The following is a 10,787-nucleotide window of genomic DNA, read 5'->3' as shown; positions in this document are numbered from 1 at the left end:
TCTTCATGCTTCTTAGGAAAATTAATAAATTAATGCATTAAAATATTCACATTATTAATATAAAACATCTCATATATATTAGCTCAAACAAAAATATTTTCAAGAGAAAAACAGGGGACGATTACTCTTAACGTATCATAAAATCAAGATAACTTCATATTAGAGATCACCTAAATAAATAAAGACATATGGTATCATTTATTTGCCTGGCTAGAATCTGGTAAGTATTAGAGATCATTTTATGCTTAGTTATCCAAGAAATTATCAACGAATACAACGTACTAGAAAGGTGCAACATATAGAAGTTATATGGTGCAATAATGGTCCGCCAATGAGCGAGTTGTAGATGTTCGCTTAATTTCGGCACGTCAACTCAGTAAGTTTGTGTATTATTATGAGAGTATACAATTTAATTTTGTGATAAGGCCTTCTTCTTACTTGCTACCAGGGGTGTTCATCGGTTTCAACCGAATCGAACTATGTAAACCAAAGTTATAATTTGGTTTTAAAAATAGAATCAAACTGAATCAAATTAGCATTGTAACCAAACCGAACTGAACTAAAGTCTTATTTCGGTTTGTTCGGTTCAAACCGAAATATATTAATTTGTTTATTTAAAATAATTGATTTATAATAAATCAAAGTATATTATGAAATAAACCGAGGTATTAAGAAATAAATCGAAGTATTTAAAGCAATTGATTAAGAAATAAACCGAGGTGGTCCAGATCAAATTCATAATATATAAAAGTTCGGTCGATTTGGTTATTCTGGTTTTGAAATTTTTCAAATTGAATCAAACTGAAGTTATAATTTGGTTTTAAAAAGAAAACTGAACCGAACCATTAAATCGAAAACTAAGCCATTTAATCCGAACTAATTCAGCTCAGTTCAAAACCAAATAAACTAGACCCAATGAACACCCCTAGCGAGTGGGCCTTACCCTAAAAAAGCTCAAATTTAGGCGGAGGGGATTTTGAAAATATTTGCGGGTTTTTATTCTTACAGGTGGTGTTTGGTTGTGGACAAAAGCTAAAAATTGGGTATGCAGCTTAGGACGGTCTAAATTATTCATGTTTGGTTGAGATCTAAAGTTAATTCATAGTTTAAAGTATTTATTGTTTGGTTAGAGATGGTGGACTAAAATTTGGAAAGCCTAAATTAGTTAATTCAAATTAGTTAATTATTTATAATAAGATACTAATTGTATAATACTAATATATTAATAATAACTATAATATATTATATTATTATAAAATTAATTTAATATATTAATAATATAAATATTAATTATATAATTATATATTAACAATAATTATTAATAATAAAATACTAATTATATAATTATTAATTATTAATAAAAAGATACTAATTATATAATATTATTAAAATAATTATTTAATATATGAGTAAGGCTTGGGTGCTATGGATAGCATAGAGAGCTACGGTGCTACGGCTTAATATTTGAGTTTTCAAAATCCTAACGGTCGATCCGAACCGTTCATCTTGTTCTCCATATTAATATGTGTTTGGAGACCAAATTTTACATTTTTTGGAAAAATTTTACTATTTTTTTAGCTAGGTAGAAAATCACTTGATCTAAAAAATTCTGCACCATTCAGATATTTGATTTTCTACCTATCTAAAAAAATAGTAAAAAAATTCTAAAACATGTAAAATTTGATCTCCAAACACATATTAATATGGAGAACAAGATTAACGGTTCGGATCGACCGTTAGAATTTTGAAAACTCGAATATTGAGCCGTAGCACCGTAGCCCTCTATGTTATCCATAGCACCCAACCCTTACTCTTAATATATTAACAATATAAAATATTGATTATATAATTATATATTAATAATAATTATTAATAATAAGATACTAATTATATAATATTAATATATTAATAACAACTATAATATATTATAATATTATCATAATAATTATTTAATATATTAACAATATAATAATATATTAATTATATAATTACATATTGATAATAATTATGAATAAGAAGATACAAATTATATAATATTAATATATTATACTATTATTATAATAATTATTTAATATATAAACAATATAGGATATTAATTATATAATTATATAATAATTATTATTAATAATAAGATACTAATTATATAATATTAATATATTAATAATAACTATAAAATATTATAATATTATTATAATAATTATTTAATATATTAAAAATATAACATATTAATTATATAGTTATATATTGTTAATAAGATATTAATTACATAATATTAATATATTAATAATAAGTTAATAACTATAATATATACAATATTATTATAATTATTATTTAATATATTAACAATATAACATAATAATTATATAATTCTATATTAATAATAATTATTAATAAAAGAATATTAATTATTTAATATATTAACAATATAAGATATTAATTATATAATTATATACTAAAAATAATTATTAATAATAATATACTAATTATATATAAATAAAATATTATTATTATCATTCAAGTTAAGCCACGACGTGTAATAAAGTTAAACCACCATGTGAGGCGGTTTAATTTAGACCGGCCTAAAGTTCGGCTTATACCATCTTAGTCCGACTCAATTAATGCTCATTTGGTGGAATAATGAGGCATAAACTCCTTATTCCACCCTTTAGACCACAACCAAACATGGAGATAAGCTCGGTTAGGTTAAATAAGGAAGCAGGTAAGTCCGATGCCCATTAGATATACTTTTGGTATAATGAATTTCATAATCTTGTAATATGTTTTTAGATCCGTATTGACGAAAGACAGTACTATTATTATAAGAATATGAATTCTAATTTTAATTTTAATTTTAATTTTATTTCAATTTTGTCCTTATTAAATACTTTCTTATTTTGTTTCTAATTAATTTTTGCTACCAATTATGGAAGGGAAATTCATGCCACCAAAAAAATTGTATTTTAAATAATTCTTGCTATTAACTCCTGCCTAACAAAGTTGCTCATTCTATATAGAGTGGAATAAGTAAACAAAATTATACATGTACAACTCCAAATTGATTAAAATTTAGAACAATTAGAAATAATTAATTGATGGGTAATTCAATGAGATTAGTCAAAAAATAATGATACTACAAATTCATCTCTATTATCCAAGGGAAATTATTTAGATTAAAAAAGATGGTCAAATTTTGTTAGTTGCAATATGTGCAATTAAAGTTATGTATTCATGTACAATATTTCCATGTGCAATTGGTACAATGGTGCAGTTGGTATCACCGAGTTATAGTAGCCAATTCCTGGGAACTTATGGATCCATCTCTTTTACTACCAAAAAAACCTTGTCCCGCTGTTAATGTCATAGTTGCATCGAGTTATCCTTATTTCACACTATTTCTGACGATGAAATGGTGTTATTTCTTTCAGGCCTTGTGCACAGACGAGCTTTATATGTTGGCCGAGCCATCTTTCTGACTAGATCATGGTAACACAAAGCACGTCACGTTTGATCGATGGTCTCCCTGACGAAGTAGCCATTCAGTGCTTGGCGAGGGTCCCACTCTTCTACCACCCCTCTCTACACTTGGTTTCGCGATCCTGGCGCTCTGCTTTACGGAGCCCTGACCTCTTTAAGACCCGAACCCGCATTACTTCTAATGAAAACCTCCTTTGTGTGCTCGTTTTCGACCCTGAGAACACCTGGCAACTCTATGACCCCTTACGCGACCATTGGATTACATTACCCATTATGCCATCCCAGATTCGCCACCTGGCTCGTTTCGGCGTTGCTTCAGTCTCAGGTAAGCTCTTTGTGATTGGGGGAGGAAGTGACCGGGTCGACCCATTAACCGGCGACCATGACGGTATATTTGCGAGTGACGAAGTATGGTCTTACAACCCACTACGCCGTGAGTGGGCCCGCCGGGCCCACATGCTCATGCCACGTGCCATGTTTGCTTGTAGTTCTTTAGACGGGAAAATAATCGTAGCAGGTGGTTTCACCAATTGCCGGAAATCTATATCAAAGGCAGAGATTTATGACCCTGAGGCTGATAGGTGGGACCCACTGCCTGACCTCCGTCAGACACACAGCTCAGCTTGCACTGGGCTGGTCATCAGTGGCAAGATGCATGTCTTGCACAAAGGCCTATCAACGGTTCAGATTTTACAAGAAGGTGGTGTAAACTGGAAGGTCGAGGACTATGGCTGGTTAGCAGGTCCCATGGCAATGGTGCGCACAGAGCTGTATGTGCTCAATAATGGATGTATTCTTAAACAGAGGAGGGGGAATATGCCAGATAAGATGGTTTCTTGTGCATCAGAGTTTCAGAGCAGGATTGGGTTCGGAATGATTGGTATAGGGGATGAGATATACCTTGTGGGAGGGGTGATTGGGCCTGGGCCCAGGAATCAGTGTATTAAGCAGCTTTCTGACGTGGATATATTGAATGTTACGAGCGAGAGGCCAACCTGGCGACCGGGGTCTCCTATGACACGCTGCCGGGGTAGCATCCTCGGGTGTGCCTTGCTGATAATTTGAGGTGGTTGTTTATTATCTTTTTTGGTTTCTCTTTGAAGAAGCTAAGAGGAATTTGTATTTCATGACCTCCCTAAATTTTTTTCGGCTTTATTTTACTAGTTTCATTGTCCATTATGAGTTCTTTCTTGGCGATCTCAAGAGCTGAGCCTCTAATGTAGGGTCTCGTTAAGGTATGTGATAAGTTGTTTGGTATTATTGAGCATGCATGCAGTTGTGCTATATGGGAGTATATTGAACAAAGCAGATCATATTTACTTGGATGTAGTTGGAAGTTAACTTGTTTTCATTTTTCTTCTGTACATTTTGCTTGCTTATTGTTGTTTGGGTTGCTTGCTTTTTGCTTATTTGAAGCTTCAATTTTCATGTGCCTAGAGCCCTATATTACATTTGGAAAGTTATTTTGGGCTTAGGTTGATGGGCTTTGTGCCTCGGTGGTTCATTTTTGTTTTGTCTAGACAAAGGTTTCACCGGATTGATATACAAAAGCTTAGTCCAATAATTGAAGTTTGGTGAAATATTATTTTCTATCTTGTCACAGATGTCACGGCCATTTTTATTAATAACCCAAAAAAAAAACGATTTTACCAAAATAACCACAAAATCTGAGTTTTTTCAAATATAACCAAACCGCCAGGGATGCTGGCGGTCCACTTCTATAGCGGACCGCCAGGGATGCTGGCGGTCTGCTTTTTTTTTTTTTTTAGAGATCTAATTTTTTTATATTTTCATTTGTGAAGTTTTAGTTTTTTTTTTTGCTTAGGGTATTTGCCAAAAAATTAATTAGAATGTTTAAAATATAAACGAAATTTTTATTAAAGAACTGGGAGTTTAAAATTAAAACAATTATAATATTAGTCTGAAATTTTGAAACAGTCAGACCTAATTGAATTAAAATAATTTATCATTTATCTCTGAATTAATTATTGAATATGCTAGATAATCGAATTAAAACAGCCAGGGATCTGGGCGGTCCACTATGGACCAGACCGCCAGTGATCCTGGCGGTCCAGTATGCTGGCATATAACCACTCTGTCTCTCTCTCTCCAGCACACAGTATCATTTATTAAACCACAGAGAAGAAAGAGAGAGCGATTTTGGCGATTTTGAAGCAATTTTAGGCGATTTGGATGCGATTGCTACAGGTATTTTATTTTTTATTTAATTATTTTCTGTTTAATTTTTAATTAATAATTATTATACCCACAGTCCGTAAATACTATAAATTAGTCTTTAATTAATATTGTAATTAACTTTTAAATTGCAAAAAATAATGAATCTATTATACTGTAATTCTTATGAATGTTTTTTTTTAAATGTAGTTTGTTAAGGACAAAATGCTGGTTGCACTGTACGTGGGCGGTAAGCTAACTAAGGGTGTAGATGGCGTGTATTACTCGAAAGATGCCTCATTCGGCTTGCAGGTTAATGAAAGAACCATATTTATTGAACTTAAGCAACTAGTATACGAAAAGACTGGTATAAACCCCAACCGGTATGACTTAGAATTGGCTACCCGAATTGACAGACAACGGGATGGGGCGGGTAGACCTTACTTTGTGAGTTTTCTTATAACAGATGAGGAGTTGTGGAAGGCTGTGTACCAACAATTTGAGTCTAGGGGGGTCGCGATGATAGACTTATATTCCAGGAGGGTTCCCCAGGCCGGGGCTAGACCTTTTAGTGCGGCTGGGGCTGGACCTTCTAGGGCTCCCCCTGCTGGACCTTCAGGTTATGACAATTCGGCTTATGACAGCCAGGGGTACCACCACTCCCCTCATGACAGCCAGGGGTACCACCACTCCCCTCATGACTACCAGGGGTACCACAGTCCCTGCTATGACAACCCGGGGTACCATAACTCCCGTGAGTTTACTGAAGTTGTACCCCCACCACCACCACCCAGACAAGCACCCATAATCCCTACATTTCCAGCTATACCAGAGTCAGTACCGATACAGTTATCCGTTAATCGAAATGATACTAATATTGATGTTGATGCTATTGATGCCATACCGGAAAGAGAAATGGAAACTGGAGATGAATACCAAGGAATTTGGGAATCTGATGACTTATCAGATGGTGATGCAAATGTACCAGGTTTGTCCAGGGAAGAAAAATTCCCAATCAGGGGTCGGGGGAATAGGCATCCTGTCGCCACATTCAACGATACCACATCTTTTGAAGAGGCTGACATTAGTTTCTTTGGTCCTCGTGTTGTATACAATCGTGAACTTGCCCCAGGGCAAGTCTATACCAACATAGATGAACTTGTAAAGAAAATTCATGAGACTCATGTTCACGGCAACTGGGAATGTATATTAGAAAAAAGGGAATCAAAAAGATTGGTTGTGATATGCAAAAATGCCCCTCGTTGCGAGTTTCGCCTTTATGCAACCCCTGCGGGTTCAGGGGAAGCATGGATAATTAAAAAGTGTGAAGCACCTCATACATGCAAGTCTGCGTCCACAAGGACAGACCATTCAAACCTGACAGCATCACTAATTGCCGATGCAATTGAGGCAGACATTAAGTTGGACCCATCGATGAGCATCAAGGCGGTGGCTATGGCCGTCAGACACAAATACATACATGTAATCCCAAAATATAACAGGTTGTGGAGAGGTCGTGAACTTGCGATTTGCAGAATATTCGGTAGTTGGAAGGATTCATACGACTATCTGGCACCATTGCTCCAGGTTATGGCAAGTACAAATCCTAGCACTGTATTTCAGCGGTGGCATGGCCCCATTTATGACAAGAATGGAGTACTAATAGAGGGAGTTCAACAATTCAAGGGCATAGCATGGGCTTTTGGTCCTTGTATCCAAGTTGTGCCATTCATCAGACCCGTTATCAGCATTGATGCATGCTTCATGTCTGGCCATTACGAGGGGAGGATACTGATAGCATGTGCATATGATGCTGAGAACCAGCTGTTGCATTTGGCGTTTGCAATTGTTCAGAAAGAGGATGGTGAGAACTGGGGATTCTTTATGCAGTTTTTAAGAAGACGGGTGGTTGGGCCAACAAAGTTTTTCTCTGTAATATCAGACCAGCACAAAGGAATAAAATATGTTTTTGATCGTGAAGAATACGGTTGGTCAACACACACTGGCGAGTGTGTGCACAGGTTGTGTATGCAACACGTTGCGGAGAACCTTAGCAAGGCAACCGGACACGATACATGGGTCCTAGAAACATTCAGACGTAATTGCAAAAAAAAGAAGCCGAGAAGGGTGGAAGAGATGAGTAGAGAATTTGCAAAGGTATGTGTTTGTTAATTGTTTACATGTCTTATTGTACTTTGTGGACATATTTTTATTTTAATTGTTTACTTATATTATTTTATTTCCTTATTTATATGTAGTATATGCCGAAAGCAAATCTCTACTTAATGAAGGTGGGCAAAAATAAGGCCGCAGAATTAATAAAACAAATCTCTACTTATTTATATGAGTAGAGAATTTGCTTGTGGCTGCAGTTGTAGAAGACACTTTCTACAAGTTAAATACCTGGTTTCATGAACGGCGTGCTAAGGCCGCAGAATTAATAAGGATGAACCAGTCATTTTCAACAAGGGTGGAGGAGAAACTAAGAAAACACAGGAACAAAGGTGCAACTATGACCGTGATCCCGATGGGTAATGATGGTACAGAATTCGAAGTGCACAATCCAAATGAGTATGTTCCTTCCAGCCGTAGACCAGATGGCACTATGGAGTTTGTGAAGAGGGCTTTCAAGTACGTAGTGCAATTCCAAGAGATCACTATGTCGCTAACATGTATCACTATGTTCCTTCTGCGAGGATCACTATGTCGCTAACATGTATCGTACCGATTACCTTGCTTCTACTTGGGGTGGATCTTTCCATTCTTATCCCAACCAGCATGAGTGGCCTGCCCATGTCGGTGATAGAATACTTCCTTCAAAAGGATGGATAAGGAAGGGGAGGAGGAGACACAAACGTGCTATAATGACCATGGATGAGATGGGTGGTAGGAGGCCATCGGGAAATCAGGCTCGCCGTTCCGTTTCTGACAGGTGCAGGGCAGGTATGTAGCATTTTTCGGAATTAATTTATGATTTTATTATATTAATAACTGAATTCTGTTGTTATGTTCAGATGCCATAAACGAACACAATGAAAGAGAAAATGCGAGAGTTGTTGCTGAAGCAACTGGTAGACCACAACCACCTCTTGCGACCCAATCATCTAGTAGCCAAGGGTCTACAAGTACTGCCGCACCTGCAGCTGGCACCAGAAAATCTTCTCATCTATTGGGTTTATTCCGACGTCGTGAAAGATGAACTTATTATTTTGCTTGGGTGAACTTATTCTGTTTGGTTTGAACTAAGTTATGAATATTGGTGAACTTCAGTTGTATAATTGAACTTTAATTGTATTCGTGAACTTTACTTGTTAGACTATGTTAGACTACTTTAGAACTACAGTTATATTATCTAGCATATTCAATAATTAATTCAGAGATAAATGATAAATTGTTTTAATTCGATTAGGTCTGACTGTTTCGAAATTTCAGACTAATATTATAATTGTTTTAATTTTAAACTCCCAGTTCTTTAATAAAAATTTCGTTTATGTTTTAAACATTCTAATTAATTTTTTGGCAAATACCCTAAGCAAAAAAAAACTAAAACTTCACAAATGAACATATAAAAAAATTAGATCTCTAAAAAAAAAAAAAAAATAATAAATAAATAAAAAATAAAAAAAAAACCAGACCGCCATATCCCTGGCGGTTTGGTTATATTTGAAAAAACTCAGATTTTGTGGTTATTTTGGTAAAAACGTTTTTTTTTTGGGTAATTAATAAAAATGGCCGCAGATGTCATGTTATTGGTACTGTTTTTATACGAATGACTCTGCCAACTAAACTAAATTTGCATCCTTATTGCAAAGATGATGTATTACTGAAAATCAATTGACGATGAGACCAACTTTGCAGTTCAACCCTCCTTTTAAACTGCAACTGTAACGCCTTTCTTTTTCATAAAGTTAAAGAAATTAGGGGGCGAAGAATCATTTTTCCAGAACGCATCATTTTTTGCAGGATGATTTTTCTATATTTTGTGTTTGCTCAACGCTATGTTGCTGTAGTTTAAAGCGACGTTTAACTTACAATTACAATATGATAATAGAAGTTATTAAAGGCAAAAAATTTCTGGTAGAGCAATCATTGGAGAGGGAAACAAAAATAGCTCAGTGAAAAGATATGAAACAGAATAGATGCATATATCATATATAACCGTGGCTAATAACTTACATTATCTTTGCATTATTGAATTTTACTTTTTAGCACCATGCAATCCTGTTCATTCAGTCAAAAAGGAGAGAGAACCCATCAAATAGTAACAAAAGAAAAACCATCCCTCTCTTTCCATCACTACAAAAAAAGCTAAACTAGCAAGTTTCCTCCTCCATGGAAAGCATCCAATCAAAATAAAACCAATTAAAGTAACCTCACCACGGAATCTTCTTCTCTAAGCCTAAAACCCCACAAATCGAATTTACAAAATTTTGGACAGGAATAAGGTGGAAGAAAAAAATTCTAAAGACAGTGGAACGCCTCTAGTCTTCATCTGATTCCAAATGAACGGAGAAATCAATCCATCACCTAATCAAACAGCATCGCTTGGTATCTACACTCAGTGCTGCAAAATGCGCTCTCCCCCCTGAAATAATAATGAATTACATTTAGGGTTTTCATTATAAAATCCGTATTGTATAATAATATCAAATAATAATTTATTTATTTTTGTAAGGAAAAAGATAGAAAATATATAGATTAAAAAGTCAAAATTAAACAAGAATTAGATTGAAGTAAACCTGTACATGAAAACATCACTGCCTGGACTAATATCCTTGTTGCAACCATGGCAAAAACTCAAAAAATCACCAGATTGTCTCCTCGATTGATCACCGCCGTTAGAAAAACGATCACTACTGTCGCACCTCAACGGTATCATAAGCCCCTCGGTACCAGGACTCTCAACAACTCTGTTATCAAATATGTGAGTAGTTCTCGGATTGGGGCCGTGCGATATGATACAAGTGTAATCTTCAGATAACAGCTCTAAATCCCTTGGTGAGAGGCCTCAACCTTATGGCTGGATTTATCTGGTTGCATTCTGCACTTTTTATGGTGCAGTATGGTACCAATTGGTACAGTAGATTTTAATCTAATTGATATCACATTTTGATGAGTGGAAAGTATTTGTTGTGCAC

General features: G+C 34.8%; 1 long non-coding RNA gene and 1 pseudogene across 2 annotated transcripts; one reads left to right on the top strand and one right to left on the bottom strand.

The window, feature by feature from the left end:
* The first annotated feature begins 3,236 nt into the window (after positions 1-3,236).
* On the top strand, positions 3,237-4,840 carry LOC144559658 (F-box/kelch-repeat protein SKIP30 pseudogene; annotated as a pseudogene). Its single transcript, XR_013513198.1, has one exon. The product of XR_013513198.1 is annotated as an F-box/kelch-repeat protein SKIP30 pseudogene (transcript).
* A 4,935-nt stretch (positions 4,841-9,775) lies between these two features.
* On the bottom strand, positions 9,776-10,611 carry LOC144559657 (uncharacterized). The gene is made up of 2 exons (XR_013513197.1): positions 10,389-10,611; positions 9,776-10,234 (listed from the first exon to the last, which is right to left on the bottom strand). It is a non-coding gene; the product is annotated as an uncharacterized LOC144559657 (long non-coding RNA).
* Between the last annotated feature and the right edge of the window lie 176 nt (positions 10,612-10,787).

This window comes from Carex rostrata, chromosome 9 (assembly GCF_964058835.1).
Source record: "Carex rostrata chromosome 9, lpCarRost1.2, whole genome shotgun sequence".
NCBI classification, from domain to species: Eukaryota; Viridiplantae; Streptophyta; class Magnoliopsida; order Poales; family Cyperaceae; genus Carex; species Carex rostrata.
The sequence above is the reverse complement of the archived record's forward strand: the minus strand, read 5'-3'. Positions and strand labels throughout refer to the sequence as shown.